Here is a 16304-nt window from a genome sequence, read left to right as displayed (position 1 = left end):
CTCTTTTCCTTTCTGATCTCTCGTCACCATTGATGGTCATGCACAAGACAGTGACTCCTTTCCTGTGATGGAGAAGTATCATACCCAAAGGATTAGTTTCTGATAACTCATGGGAGATTCTTCCTAGCAGTTGAGTTACCCTCTCTTACACTTTCTGTCCTGAAAGCCACTGTTTCGGCTCCCTGGAGCCACACAGAAGAGACTTCCAGGCCACTGCTTTACTTTCTCTGCTACTCTTCAGGATGTTTGGTTCCCAAAATGACACAGGAGTTTGGAGGAGCTGCTCATCATTTTGTGGAAGCAGGGGACAGCTCCTGGCAGCAGAGATTAGCTATGGGGAGCGATCATGAGAGGTGCCCAGAGGCATTGTGTGAAGCGCCCATGGCATGGGGCAGCTGAGCTCTCTGTGTTACCTTGCTCTCTGCAGCATTTGAAGAGATCCACACTGTGGGAGGTGGTTTAGGGGGTTCAGTCACCCCAGGCTCCTCACCATCTTAAACAGCTGATTACACATAGGCCTGCCTCACTCGCAGGGCTGTAAGGCACTGCAGACATTCACACCATGCCTGTGCCTACGTCTTCAATGTGGCTGCTGAGGCACCTGGTATTAGGAGAATCACAAACTGGTGGGACAGAAAGGACACCCTGGGTTTGCACTTGCAAGGAGGCTGAGTGGAGCTCTGGGACTTCTTCCAACACACCAGAAATGTCATAGCCCCCTGATGCAAAAAGCTTGTCTAGAATAAAAATGCTCTGCTGGTGGGAATTGGTTTGTTTGAAAGCTCATGGATTAACTCTGTGTCACATCACAGACCATCTGTCCCCCTGCACCTGATGCAACCCTGTACCACCTCCTTGGCTAGACTGGCAGAAATGCACCCGTGTATGTGCCTGTGCCTAACCTGCTGTGTCTAACGTGCTCAGATGGGTGATTTCGTTGAATTTAATGGTGACAGACCCACAGGCTGGGATAGTCCTCTCTCAGGAGCACATCTTATCCCTGAAAAAATTCATATGTTCTGCTTGAGAAACCCTTGGGTTTCCAAAGAGACAAGAGCAGCCAGAAACACTACCTACTAGAGAAATTAGGGGTCAACAACCTTTCGGGAGAGAGGAACACTTGAATCTGAATCACATCCCTGAGAGATTTCAAGAAAGAAAAGGAGTATAAAGACTGCTCTGAGTGAAGTTTCCACTCTCTGAAGGTAGCCTGAGGACCTGGGGCACACAAAGGCACCAGGGGAGTTTGCAGCAAAGCAGTGGGAATAAAATAGCTTATTTGTAGGGGGCAGTGCCCTCAGCTCGCTCTGCAAAAAAGACCTCACAGAGGGTAGGTGTGGGGCCTTTTTTCTGCATAGGGGTTTGTAGTGGTAAGGCTGTGGGTCTCAACAACACCCAAGATCAAGTGTGACAATCAAAAGAAGGCTTTATTTCAGCTCCAGGACAGAAGCAAATAAAATGGCCACCCTGCCATAATGAGCGAGCATTATCAGCCTCAAACCAGGTAGCTCAGGCTCTGAACTTTCACAAAGCAAAGCAAAATCCACATTTGACATGTGTGAAATTGGGGGAGTGGTGGGGGCAGAAGTATCCTGTGAGAATTTGAAAACTCAAGAGGGGAAAAAAAAGTATATCTTGTGTTAGGTTTAGAACAAACAATGTTTAGCTACATTTTGCAGGTTTGGTTATGCTCAGGCACAACAAGCAGCATGCTCGTCAGAAGGAATAATTTCAGAGCTGTGCTCAGGATTGCTGCTTTATCTTTTACTATTACTATCAATATTTTTAAAATAGACAAGGTTTACTCTTATTTTCACTACTAAAATATTTTTATAGGTCTTTAATAGGTCTTCAGAGTCATAGAATACTTTTAGTGGGAAGGAACGCAAGGCAGGGTTGGCTCCTAAGCTAGACCTGGTCCTCAGGCCTTCAGTTCTGAGTTTCTCCGAGGTCAGACATCCCATCCCCTCTTTAGGACTTTGTGGCAGTGTTTGACCACTCTCATGGTGAGATACTTTCCTTATATCAAATTAAAATTTCCTTTGTGACAACTTCTGACCTGGTTATTTCAGCGTGCATTTCCAGGAAGAGCCTGCTTTTGTCTTCCCTGTGTAATCCCTTTTAGGCAATGGACAGAAGCACTAGGTTCCCCTGCCCCATAGGCAGCATTTAGCAACCAGCCCTTAGACTCCCTGCTCCCAGTAGGTCCATGTCTCCCTCACACTGGGGAGTCCAAGATTGGACACAGCACCCCAGATGCAACCTCACGGGTACTGTGAAGATGGGAATTATAATTTCCCTCTATGTACTGGGTATGCTCTTGCTCTAAACAAGCAATGATGCATTAATCACAGAGTTTGGAGGGGAAATGCCATCACTGAAGAGTTCCTTAAGTATTTGACTTCTTAAGAAGCCTGAAACCTGTATTTGCTTAGAATAAGACTAAGAGAATGAGTTGAGAAATGAGAAAGAAGGAAAGTGACATAATCGAGTAAAGATACTCAGTCTTGGTGAAAGGTATGGACAAATGTTTATTGGGTGTATTAAACCAGTTTATTTTCCATTGAAGCCAAGTTTCTCCTACAACTTAAGTGGAAAAAAAATAGTTCTGCCATGAGGTCAGGTAGACCCATATGCTGTTGCCTCAAAGTCCAGGCAGCTGTCCCTTGGAGTCCAAAGGACCCAGGATGAGTCATATGCCTTCCCTTCCCTCAAAGCATTACTGTGCCACAGGAAGCTGGGCCAGCCTCCCTTTCTGCAGGCTGCCCAAGTCCCCAAATATCTCAGCACATACAGGAAATCTCAGCCTGACTCCTGGGCTCTTGTACTCTCATCACTGCCAGTGTGCTTGTGGCACAAAGTCTTGGGCTGCATCAGTCTTCCTGAAAACTCGCCCCTGCAAAAACCTCTCTCTTCCTTGTGCTGTCTCTTAGTTTTCATCTGTGCTCCAAATATATTTACCCAGCTAGGCTTTTGGTCCATGCATGACACTGTGACTAGCCTGTGATGGTAGGGCTGCTACACAGACAAGTGGGAGATAAAAGGCCCATCATGCAGAGCACCTTTGAAGCACTCCCTCTTCTTGCTTCACACCACACCACTGTCATCACCTTCATTGCTGTGACACCACTAGAAACCTGCCTGGGCTAGAGCAGCCATGGCTTGTGCTGGCTGAGTGGGGCACAGCCTTTACAAGCAGCTGGTGGATATCCCAAACTGTCAGTTCACAATCACACCCCCTTTTTGTTCTTTGCTTCTTCCTTAAGCTACAACAAACCTGTGACTTGGCACGGCTTCTTGCTGATGGCTCATCTCCCGTGCATCCTCCTCTCCCCTCACAGTTTGGACTGAAACTGCAGAGAGGGAGTCAGGGAAGGTAAGGCACATTTGGTCCCTGCTTGGTTACAGGAAAGCATGAGTACAGCAAAGCCTGCATTTCCTGTCACCCCTTCCCTTCCTTGCTAGATCCTTCACATCATCTGAGACCTAGTGTATGCTCCCCAGTGCTTCACCAAGTCACTTGAAAGCCTTCTGACAACATATCCTCCTTCATCTAATGGGGGGATGTGGCTGCCTTGCTATCATGTGATGCACATCGTGACTCATGCCTGACTGCCCTCTAGCAGAGGCATCAAAATGCCCCAAGGGGGTTCCATGCTGGCCCTCTAACTCCTGTGCCTTGTTCTTAGGGTGGCTGGACAGATTTTTCAGCACTATTCTCAATGTCTGGTTAGAAGTAGATGCTGTCAGGAGGGTGTAATTGCTGAACTATGTCCATTGCTATAGAAATTTAGGACACATATATCTGACTGATAATCGCTTTCCCCCACTCTTTCTTTTTGCATCAGTTAAAGGAAAGTGCACAGCTAGACCTGCTTTTCTGAGGAGCTGGACTGGCAAATCTTGGCTGACATGTTGTGGCTTCAGATGTTGCTGCTGTGAGTAGCCTCTGCTGCTGACAGACAAGGGTAATGCTCAGGGAACAGCTGCTCCAGAATGCACGATGGAGAGAAGCTGGAGAAGGCCTTTGCTAAGCTGGGACCTTATACTGCTGCTGGTGACACAAGACAGAAGTGAGATCAGATCCTGGATTTACTGTGCACCTTTTCTCCACCCCCAAAACAGGTGATCTCACAACAGCAGAAATACTCCTTCCTAATTAATTATCTACCTTTGTGCCTACAAAGCTCTGCCAAGTATTTCACAACAAATACTGTTTGCACTTTGCAGCATGCTATGATAGAATCTTTAAGTATATACATTTGATTTCCTCCTACAGTGCTGGATAAAAGCAGTATAAGGCCCCATTCACCTTCAGAAATGCCAACAGTTTCACAAATGCCACGGATTTGTAAGCAGTCATGTTAGTATTACTCTCGCTGCAGTTGTGTTTTTAACATGCCTGCTTCTTTCGCTTTGAAAGAGAGAGATCAGGGCACAAATAACTATACAGCAAAGAAATAACCATTCAACCATTTAACTAAAGACCATAACAGAAGTGTTTAGGAAAGGGTTTGAATTTTAAGAGTTTAAAGAAATGGGGCTTCGTGCCACAGCCAGAATTTGGCTGCATGATGTCCTCTCCAAACAGAGCCTCCACCAAACCTGCTGGTTGTTGTAACGTGAGCTACAGCTGAAACATCCAAGGCAAGGAACACTTCTGCCTTTCTGAAAACTTTGTCATTTCTTACACAAGCCCATGGTATCATAGTACAGTTTGGGTTGGAAGGGGCCTTTAAAGGTCATCCAGTTCAATCCCCCTGAAGTGAGCAAGGACATCTTTAACTAGACCAGGTTGCTCAGAGCCCAAACAAACCTGAGCTTGAATGTTTCCAGGGATGGGGCATCTACCACTTCTCTGGGCCACCAAGCTCAGAAGCCATCCACTGGCTTACCTTAGTGAGTCCTCTCTCATGTGAGTGCCGCTATGAATGTCAGAGGAAATGAGTACATGCCCAGCAGCATGGGAAAGCTTTGCACAACCAGGCCTAAATATAAACTGGACATGAGCGATAAAGTCTCCAGTAAATATAATTGCAATGGCTTGGGGGCCCAGCCAGCTCATGTTAATGTCAAGGGCTACTGGTTCCCTGGCCATTTTCTGGCTTCACCTCAAATCAAACATCCTTGAAATTCAGCCCATGGCTAAAACTCTTTATCCCCCCCTCTTACCTCCCTCTCCCACCCGAATTAAAAGCATTCTTGAGATAGCCCCTAATAGCTGGTGTTTCCAAAGTGCCATGGAACAAGGTGTTGAGCAGCATGGCTCCTCATCATACTTAGCAGCCAAGGCTGTCTTCCTATATGCGTAGCAGTCAGGACTTTTACTGCAGCAGCCCACTGAGCCAGCAAGCCTGATGTCTGCCAGCTGGTGGGATGCTCTGCCACCAGAGCTCATATCTGTGTCACGTACATCCAGTGTGCTGGGCCCCATTCAAAGAGCAGAAATTCAGGTAATTACCTCCCTGAGAGCAGACTTCCAGAGCATATAATTGAGCTCAAATTACATTGCTCATCCACAGGTAATCAGCTGGTCCACTTTGTTTGATAAGTCATAGCTGATGCTTTCCTGTGTTTTGTTCTTTGACATGTTGCAGAATTTAAGGTCAAGGTGGGCAGCCATGACCAGTCTGTCCTGCATGCCAAAGCCTGGCTTCAAACTCCAGCCTCAAAATATCTTGAAATTACTCTAGGTTGGTGTGGTAGTTTTAGGCTATGCCTTTAAAAATTTTCACAGATCTTGAGCAGAAAGTAGTAAAAATGTAAATAAATCACTACTGGGTGTAAAAGGAAAATAATGATTATTCTAAACAATCCCATTGGAGAGATATCTACCATAAGATTTAATTCCCAAAACAATTTCTCTCTCTTCTCACTTCTTTGCTGTGGGAGAAACTAACTTGCTTCTGCTTGACTTTGGCTGCATTGTTTTGGCTAAGTCTAATATCTCTGCTTCTGTCTCTTGTCCCTTTATACAGGGGGGTAAGGGGGAGGCAGGGAAGGGAGAAGCTGTTGCAGCTTCCCCTGCTCTTTGGCCAGGGGGGTCCTGGTGTTGTTTATAAATTGTAAATAACTGTCAATATTGTAAATACTGTATATTTTATACATATTCATTGCATTCCACTGTAGATTGTAGTTTTGCTTGTAAATACAGCTTCCATTAGCTTTCCACCTGAGCTACTCTGGCAAAGTTAATGTTGGGGGGAATTTTCAACCCACCACAGTTGGAGGGTTAATATATACACCATGGGTAAGATTGCTCTGACACCTTTTCCTGACACCTGTAGGAGACATTGCTGCCCAGACAGATTTTTGAGTATCCCAGCTGCTGATCTGGCACAGTGTGATCATTTTTAAATACACCCAAGTGTCTGCAGTGATGATGCTCGGGCATTCATGCATGACACTTGAAGGGTATAACCTATGGCATTAAAGGATGGATCTAATCCTGTGAGATGCTGTGGGTGTCTGATGATGTGCTGATTGTCTCACTTACTACTGGTGACTTCAGGAGACACTCCACATCTTTGTGACATGCAGGCAGCTAGTCAGGCCCTTAAAAAAACCCCAAACCCAAACATTAAAACAATGTGCTAGTTTGTGGCCTGAGTTTCCAGAGGATTTTTAGGACCTTTTGCACTGGTTTCAGTGAGAGAAATACCATCCCACAGGGTAGTGGTTTGCAGGAAAAGCAGCGTGGCTTGCCTGTGCATCCAGGCAGGGTTTCAAAAGCAATATAGATCAAAGGAAAAGGCTTCAGACAAAGCCACAGCACCGGGCACTAGGCACGTTAATAATTTAGAAACAGTCAAATGTAAGAACAGTCAAATGCAGGCACTGAAGGAGTCACAGGGCTTCTGAGGTGAGCACAGCCCAAGGCAGAAGATGGGTACTAGAGCAGAACAAAGAGCTCTTGCTGCCTGGCTTTTCCTGCCTCCTCACCAAGGGAACTGATGGGTTCTCCTCCCCTCTTTGGAAAACGTGGAAGCATGACACACACAGGTGAGCATATCTCTGGTATAAAAACCTCTGGGTTTTGCTGGGTGTGTGTACAGAACCTTTAGAAAGTCCCGACTGCATAAATTATATCCCACCTCTGTTTGTTTTGTGTGCATGCATTGTCCTGAAGGGTCAAACCCCCAGACATGCCCTAGCCCAGACAATGGGCTAAGCACCTGCAAATGTGTTGACCTGGACAGTTCCTGGGGACCAGATGGCCAAGGCAAATGTATAGCAGATGTGATTAACATTGTAAGCTCCTGTGAATGTGCAACCCTGGACACTTCCTGGGGTCCAGATAAACATGTACCACGTGTAATTAACTCTGTAACACAGCTGTGAACCGTGTGTGTGCCTGGCTATGTTTGGATATGCCCCATCCTAGAGGTCCAGTTATCAGGGTCCTGTGTTACCAAAGGGCATTGTCTTGGGACAGTATTTAAACCAGCCAAGAAGTCAGGCAACTTGCCTTGTTCTCACCCAGACAGCAACAAGAGCCAAACACTGCCTGAGTAGCTGCTGAAGGACCTGCTCTAGCAGACCAGCAACTTCACCCAGGCCTTGCACCTGGACCAAGGCAGAAAGGAGGAAAAGCTCCAAGGGAATTGAATCCCAGAGGAGGCTACAGCCCAGCAAGGGAGGGCACAAGAGAGAGGCCCTCTCTGAGCCAAGGACAAGCTCCGGACTGGGCATGACAAGAGAGAGGCCCTTAGCCCTCTCCAAGCCAAGGACAGCTCGAATCATAGCCACAGCATCTGGGAAGACACCAGACAAAGGAGCAAGTTGTGGGTACCCAGCCAGTGTGCCACAGAATCCCATTTGTGGGAAAACCACAGATCACAGCACCTGTATGTACAGCTTGTATTTCTGTATTGGAAACGTTAGATCTGTGCTTAAATCATGTAACTGTCTCTGTATGTGCAGTGTAAACTCCACAACCGAATAACTGAACCTGTGAATACTTATTTTGTAAATAAGTTACGGTGGTGCTTGAAGACACCACCACCCAAGATATTAATTATAAAATATATAAAAATATTCATTTTTGTTACATGTGTGACCTGACCCTGAGCATGCTGAGTGTGCCCACCTGATAAAAAGTCATTTTCTGGATGATGATTGAAGATTAAGGGGATGAAATGTTTCTTGGGAAATAAAGGATTTTTAATCAAGCTTTGATTACCATGTGCCACAGATCTTCTCTAAACTGAAAATAACGATTTTCAGTGTGAATTTTATTTGTAGGTGATTAATGGAATATTGGCAAACTCACCTGGTGATTTTTAGGGATGAATGAGAGAGGGTGTAAAAAAGCCTGTCAGAAAAGTGCTTGTAATCATGCAGCACTGGCTGCACGAAGAGATGAAAATGGGAATCTGAAGTGGAGCTCCTTTACAAACTTATCTACCAATATTAAGGTATGAATTTTAGAGGCAGCCCACATAATGATTTTCAGTTTCATGTATGATCCATTTTTAATGGTACTATTTTTGCTGTGGCACTTCTGACAAATGGTCAGAGAAATGTCAGTTTTGGCAGTCCATAAAATTAGCACAATCCCCCTAATAAAGCTAAAAGCAGGAGCCACTTTCCAAACCTGTAAGGGCCAGAGTAGCCACAGCTATGTGGCATGGCTCAGGTTTCCCATTGCTGTAGGGATGGCTTTCTGTGGCACAGGAGAATCTCTCCAGGTCCTTGTGCTGCTGCTCTTGCTCTTACTGAATGTGCACACCCTGATGTCTAAACTAAATGTACCTTCTTTCAGTTTAAAACCATTAACCCTCCTTCTGTCCTTGGTAAAAAGTCTCCATCTTTCCTATAGGCCCCATTTAAGTATCGAAAGGCTGCTATAAGGTCTCCCCCAAATCTTCTCTAGGCTGAACAATCAAACTCTCTTAGCCTTTCTTCACAGGAGATGTGCTCCAACCTGGTAATAATTTTTGTGGCCCTGCTCTGAACCTGCTCCAACAGGTCCATGTCTTTCCTATACTGGGGACCCCAGAGCTGAACACAGCACTGCAGGTGGAATCTCACTAGATCAGAGTAGAGGGGGAGGATTACCTAGCTTGACCTGCTGACCACACTGCTTTTGATACATGTGCCTTCTGGGCTGTGAGTGCACATCACCGGCTCATGTCCAGTTTTCATCCACCAGTATTCTCAAGTCCTTCCTTGTATTGATTCTGGGGGCCTCCCTGACCCAGGTGCAGGACCTTGCACTTGGCTTTGTTGAATCTCATGAGGTCCCACTTCTCAAGCCTGTCAAGGTCCCACTCTTCAAGCCTTTCAAGGTCCCACTCTTCAAGCCTTTCAAGGTCCCTCTGGATGTCATCTCTACTCTCCAGTATATAAACTGCACCCCTTACTTTCATGTTGTGGTGCCATCTGCAAACTTGGTGAGGGTGTCCTCAATCCCACTGTCATTGGTGATGAGATTAAATACTATTGGTCCCAACAGAGATCCTTGAGGGATGCCACTTGTTATTGGGTCCACTTGTATATTCAGTCATTGACTATAACTTGTTGGACATAGCCATCCAGACAATTCCTTACCCATCTAACAGTCCATTCATCAAACCCATACCTCTCTGAATTAGTGGCAAGAATGTTGTGTGAGATAGTGTCAGAGGCCTTCAAGAAGTCCAGGTACATGACATCGCAGCTCTTCTCTTGACCATGGACACACAATACCTGGGGGGTGAAGTTTTGAAGACTCCCAGAGCTGGTCTACCAGTGAGGCAGTGGAGATTGCAGCTTCCTGATGCAACGGGCTGCTCCATATCACAGAGAGGTCCCTCATGGCCTCCTTGGACCTGAGCTGGGACTTGCTTTGCCCATGCAGTCTTGTAACCCCATACTTGCTGTTTTTCCCTCTCAACCACCAAGAGGACACTGGCATCTCTGAAATGACCTGGTGGAGACCCTGCCCTAACTGCAAGGCGTACACAGAGGGAATGTGCCATCAGTCATGGGCTGAGCCTGGGTCCAGCAGACTACACAAGGCACTGTGCTTTGCCATGCTGGGTGCAGGATCAGCTTTCAAAGAGAAGAACCAAGCTGGGGGCAATGGAGGGAAATGCTTACTCAGCACATAATCTTGACAGGCCTTTTAGTTCAGGAGTTCCTTAAAGTACATGCCTACACCCACATCTTCTTATATATACACACTCTTTTATAGATCTCAGATCCAGAATTGAAGTGCAAAGGCTGTTAAAAGCTTTAAAGGATTTAAAGACTTCTACTGGAAGTGGAAGACTTCTATAGATGTGGAAGAGAGAAAACAAAGGTTTGCACTGTCTGGAAGAGCAAAAATAGAAAATGGTTGTCATGGGGAAACCCAGCATCAGCTTCTTGTCCTTTCTCAGTCTTTTTTGTCTGCACACAAACTGTGGTCAGTGTCTGTGAAACGGAAGCACTCAGCCTCTTCACCACCGCGGTTTCTCGTGTCCCCTGCTCGCAGGCTGCCCCTCGGTGCACAGCACAGTGGCAATCCTGCTCCCCTGCGCTGCTGCTAAGATAAAAATAACATGAAATAACAGAAAATGAAGCTTGGGTCAATAGCTACTGACTGGAGGTGAAGGGGAGGGAAGGCAGCTCAGAGCTGGCTGGTATTGCATAACGTAACCAAGAGCTGACGTTTCAGGAAGCTTTCACCAGGGAACGTGCTGCTTTTTCCTTCTTTTCCTTTTCTCTGGGTCTTTTTTTTTTTTTTTTTTTTTTTTTTTTTTTTTGATTGATCTACAAGAGAAGGGAATTCTGTGGCTGGGATATCTGAGAGCTGGTGGTATCTTATGCCTTTACCTACAGCCCTTGTCTCCCTGATTGTTTCTGGCTTCCTTTGTACTGCATCTTGGGTTTTCTCTGGGAGGCCTTTCAGGTGTCTGAAATTCAAGTTTCTTCATCAGCTCCTCACCTGATCTCCCTGCTTCCACTACTAACCATCATTTTTTCTTAGTATCCTGAATCAATTTAGTATTTTCATTGGAAGCCAGGTGTTTCAGTTTCAAAATCCCCACACTGGTGGTGAGGCTGTTCACCTCCCCCTTCAGCCTCAAGTCCACCTTCTCCTCACTCAGCACACTGGAGGCTGGTTCAATTTTCCTGTGTACTTCTCCAGACAAGATGCTGAGCAATGCTGCAGCCTTGCATTTCTCTCATTTCAATGGTGTTTTAGATCCAGGAAAACACTCAAGAACAACCCCCCACCACCACGCTCCCTTATATCCCTACACTACTTTTCCTAGGGAAGTGGGCATGTGTTTCCATATCAGTATCTGCCTGCTCAGAGCACAGGAGGGGAAAGCGTTGCCCTGCTCCTTTCACCATCTCCCCTCCTCTATGAGCCTCCCTTTTTCTGCCAGTGTGGGCTCATGACAGATGGCTGCTCAGTTTGCCTCAGCATTCAAGCCCAGAGACACTGACATTTCCCAGGCAGAGTGAAAAGTGGACACAGGGATTACTCTGGCATATCTCCATGCTTAAATGAAGATCCCCTAATTAGGGAAATTACCTACAATGACACTTCAGACTGATCTTCCCCCTCAATTCAGGAACTTCTGTACTGTTTTACAAATTGAGCCACAAGCTAAATGTGAGTCTTATCCTTGAGTCCCTGCCTGCTCCCACCTCTTCTGCAGTGCCCACTTCAAATGCCCTTTTACCCCCTCTTTTCTCACCAGATGATGCTCACTTTTTCAGCTAGATATGTGCACACTCCTCTTCCCCTGCCTCTCTGTGGTTACCCTAACATCACCAAAACCATGACTCTACACCTAAACTTTCATTATCTACCACCCCTTCCTCCAATCCTACTGAAATCTCTACCAGGCCAACTCATACCGAAACCTTCCCTACCTTCCTTTGCTAAGCCTTCACAATTTTTAGGAGACTTTATGGATGATGGGATTAAAAGGAAGAATTGGCTAAGAGGGAGTTGGAATAGAAAGGGAGGAAGCAGACAGTTCACCTTATCTATGTGTATATAAATCACAAAGGGCCTCTGCTAAGTACCTTACCTTGAATCTTGCTGTAAATCAGTAGGGGTCTGTCTGAAGATAGCAAGCACTGAACACAGCCTGAACTTCTGACCTTTTAGGACAGAGCACAGGCCCTAATAGACTACTGAATGTTAACTTCTCCACCCAGAGAAGTGAAGAAACTAATTTAAATGGATGCACGATGTATGATGCAGGGGGGTTACATGTGAAGGGGGACATGTAGTAGGTGTTTGGGGAAAGACTGTAAATCCTGAGTACCTTAGCCAGTGGGGAAAAGGAGAGGGAAATTTGCATCTGAGAATTTAGGATAAAAGGGAAGCTGCACCTTCTAGCAATTTGAGACACCCCCCACAAGGAGTTGTCCTGCGGACTCTCCCTTTATTCAAATAAAGTTTTACAGACTCCTCTGTCTCTGTTATGAACAGGAACTTCTACATTGGATTAATTTTTCCTTACATGGAAGAACACCTTAAGGAGATGGTATGTATACATTATTATATTGCCATATTTTTGCTCAAAACAGACTCTTTTGGGATATGGTGAGGACTCTGTGCTCTGAGACAAATTAATCCTGGGGGAAAAAAAAATAAAAGAAAGAAAACCAAATTAAGCTTGTTAAGTTTTACAGTAAACCACTGCAAATCTGAGGCATGATATAATAGCTGGGGCTTTCAAAAGGCCCCAAGGGATGTGGACCTTGGGCTGACACTGACTTTAATTTGCTCTGTGCTAAAGGAGACAGCTTTGAAGAAATGCCCATATGCTCATAGATCCCTCAAACAGACGTTTTACCAGGTTTAGCAAAAATTATGTGCTCCAGAGCACCCAGAGAGTCCCCATGCTGGATGGAAAGCAGCATCGAGAGAAAGGGTCCCTGCTTCACAGTTTATCTTTTAATAGAGATATTGCTTTTTCTTTGGACATATAATGGAAATTTCTCAGTGTACACAAACAAGATAAAACATTTTTTGAACAGAAAAAAACAAGCCAACAAATTGCACATTAAATTTATGTAAGAACAGGAAATGAATTTTCTGTTAATAATTCTCAAGGTTAACGAATTCCTAAAAGCCAGAGGGTGAGAACGCTGCCCAGCTCTGACTTCTGCCCTCCAAAACCCTTTTAATTTTGTGTCATTTTTTAATTAAATAGATTTCTCTTTTTTTGCTCTTCGAATTGCAGGTGATGCTTTGGATGGCATAAGAAGCACTGTGCAAAACCAAACTGTAATTGAAAGAGAATTGAAGGGAAAGTGCAACTTTCCTGTTTTGAGAAGATTTCTTTTTAATGTGGGAAGGCACAAACCAAACAGAAGGAGTTCACTACAAAGGAAGAAAAAACCTCACCAAAACTTAATTCAACTCCTGGCTTTAAAGCCTGGTTCCTTATCTATACAGCAGGATTTGTCATCATAACTATAGTCTTACAGAGAGTAATAGAATAATAAGAGTGAAAATGTATTTAGTGCTTCTAATACAATATTGTCATTTTGAATTATTTCATCTCGAATCCCAGTGTCTGGAGCTTTTGTTAAGAATCAAAACACTGCAGTCATTCAGCTTTAGCAGCATTGCAATTTTTTGTTGCAGCTTCTTCTGTCTCTCCTAGACATGGGGGATGAAAGCTTGAAACCCCAAGTTCTAAAGATCAGGCTCCAAAAAGCTTGTGAAGGATTCTTAGCTACTGTGGTTTTAAAGCCTAAGTGTTCACAAGCATGAGGAAGATTTTGGGGCCAACTAGGCAAGCTTCTAGGGCGGACTAACATGATCAGGGGAGGTGAAGAATCTTCATTCATCTTTAGCATGGAGAAGGCACAGAGTGGTCATGGGGCCATGCTGCAGGAGTGACATTCTCAGGATACATGCTGCTCTTCTTTATGGCCTTGTTGGTTCCGCCTGTGGCTACTGTCCATTTTCTTTGCCTTTTGAGGAGCAAAGCCACCATGGCCCTCTTTCTCCAGGGTTCAATCTCCAGGCTCTTGCCGAAGCAGGGACAGCACTCATGCTGCCATGGGGGAAAGCAAGACCCCATGCCACTTGTATCTAGTGAAATTTGGAGTTTTGCACAGGCTCATTAGAAAAGCACATTGTCACAACATGTTGGAGCTCAGAAGGTCCCTGTGCCTCTCCATGAGCCTGAGTCAGCTCTGAGTTTTGCTGTGCTTCCACATGGATCCCTTGCCTACAGGCTGGCAGAGCATCTCAGTTTCACACTGACTTTTTGGCTCATGGTTTCAGGAGAAGAGTGAGATCATGCACCGTAACCAAAAAACACAATAAAGAGAGTGTCATGTACGTGACTCTTTTCAAAGAGCAGGATTTTGTACCAACTTCATGATGGGCAGAAAACAGCTAGATATTAGCAGATGGCTGCCTTTACCCAGATTTGTCCCAAAACTAGGGTGATGTATTCTGGAGTGGATAAGGTTTTGCCTTCATGCTGGAAGGGTGGGGGTCAGGTGTCTGTCTTGCCTCAGGCAGAACTTTTCTTCTCCACTGACATCCAGATGCTGTTTTGGGGACTACATATCAACCATGTTGTCTCTCACAGATAGTGAGGTCTCTCCCAGGTAGTGGTGTCTCTCCACAACCAGACAGGGCTTGTGAGCTGTCACTCAAGGTCCTTGTCTCCCCTCTGCCAAATACTTTTGCCTGGGTTTGCTTTGTGATTGGATCTTTAACTGGGGGCAGGACTTAATTTCATTCAAAATTTGCTTGGAAATGAATCCATTTCCTGGAAGCACCAGCTATTTGCACAGGAATAACAATGTCTCGGGTTAGAGTAACCCTGGGACCAATGATCAGACCGTCAGCCTTCCCTCCTGCTTTGCACGACACAGGACGAACACCACATTGTAATGCCAATATGCGAGGCGGAGCTTTCCAGCCCACTGAGTAAACACTCGCCGTGAGCACGCTGCAGACGGGCTTGATTGCCAAGGGCTGTTGTCCCTTTCCTTAGCTGTGTTTAGCCGAGTACGTGGCTTTGTTTAAACAGAACAACACAGTAAGAGGCACTCTGCCTTTGAGAGCTCCTGTGAATGCTGCCTGCATCCCTGGCCAGGATGTTCACTATACTTTAAGCCAATGTATTTGTAGGACCCTCTGCTAAAAATACCAGCAGGCCAGCAGTGCTGAAGTAATTGAGGTGACTACTTAATTAAGAAAAGGCCAGTTATGGTCAGTTTTTCATTGTGCTTCTTTTTCCTTAGGTTTTGTGTCCATTTTCCTATGTGCTACCCATGGAGTTTCCAGGGGCTACAGCTAAGGCATCTGGGTTAAAACCCACAGTCACAGTTTTCAGGTGTGACCCTTGGAGTTGGGCTTGGGTCCTTTTAGCTTGCACCATGTGAGAGCTGACATCGGCCTCAGCTGAGCGTCTGGATTTCATGTGCAGCTAGGATCAGTGCCTTGTCATAGATTCATAGAATCAGTCAGGGTTGGAAGGGACCACAAGGATCAGCTAGTTCCAACCCCCTGCCATGGGCAGGGACACCTCACACTACATCAGGCTGGCCAGAGCCTCATCCAGCCTGGCCTTAAACACCTCCAGGGATGGGGCCTCAACCACCTCCCTGGACAACCCATTCCAGGCTCTCACCACTCTCATGGGGAAGAACTTCTTCCCCACATCCAGCCTGAATCTCCCCACTTCCAGCTTTGTTCCATTCCCTCTAGTCCTGCCACTACCTGATATCCTAAAAAGTCCCTCCCCAGCTTTCTTGTAGGCCCCCTTCAGATACTGGAAGGCCACAAGAAGGTCACCTCAGAGCCTTCTCCTCTCCAGACTGAACAGCCCCAGCTCTCTCAGTCTTGCCTCACAGGAGAGGTGCTGTCAATGAGCTGGCACTCTCCCTGTGTCCATTCTTCTGTCTGACTGTGGAAAGGCACAGAATGCCTTATGGAGAAGAGATGATGCTACATGAGGTGAACCCCAGGTATAAGGTTCCTCTGTTTTCAGATGCTTAAGTTGAGAGGGGTCAGGGTACCTGGCTTTCGCAGAAGGAGCACCGAAAGAAAAATGAAAAGCGATAAAAAAGGGAAAGTGACCTTAAATTGTGTTGATTTTGAGCAAAGACACTCATCATCAGGCCAGGGCCTCATCCAGGTTAAGTTTATAATGGAAACCTAGTTTGATGCTCTGCTGCTCAATGAGGTAATACAGATTGCAAGGCTTGCCCAGAAGTGAAAATTTACAGATGTAGCTGTCCCAGAAGAGTTACACCAAACTGTCACTCCCAAACCACATTCCTCCACAATGTTCTGAAACAGACAATTTGGCTGAATGTAAGAGGCTGTCTCCTTAAGT

Source organism: Indicator indicator, chromosome 1, assembly GCF_027791375.1.
Source record: "Indicator indicator isolate 239-I01 chromosome 1, UM_Iind_1.1, whole genome shotgun sequence".
Lineage (NCBI taxonomy): Eukaryota > Metazoa > Chordata > Aves > Piciformes > Indicatoridae > Indicator > Indicator indicator.
Note: the sequence above shows the minus strand (reverse complement) of the source record.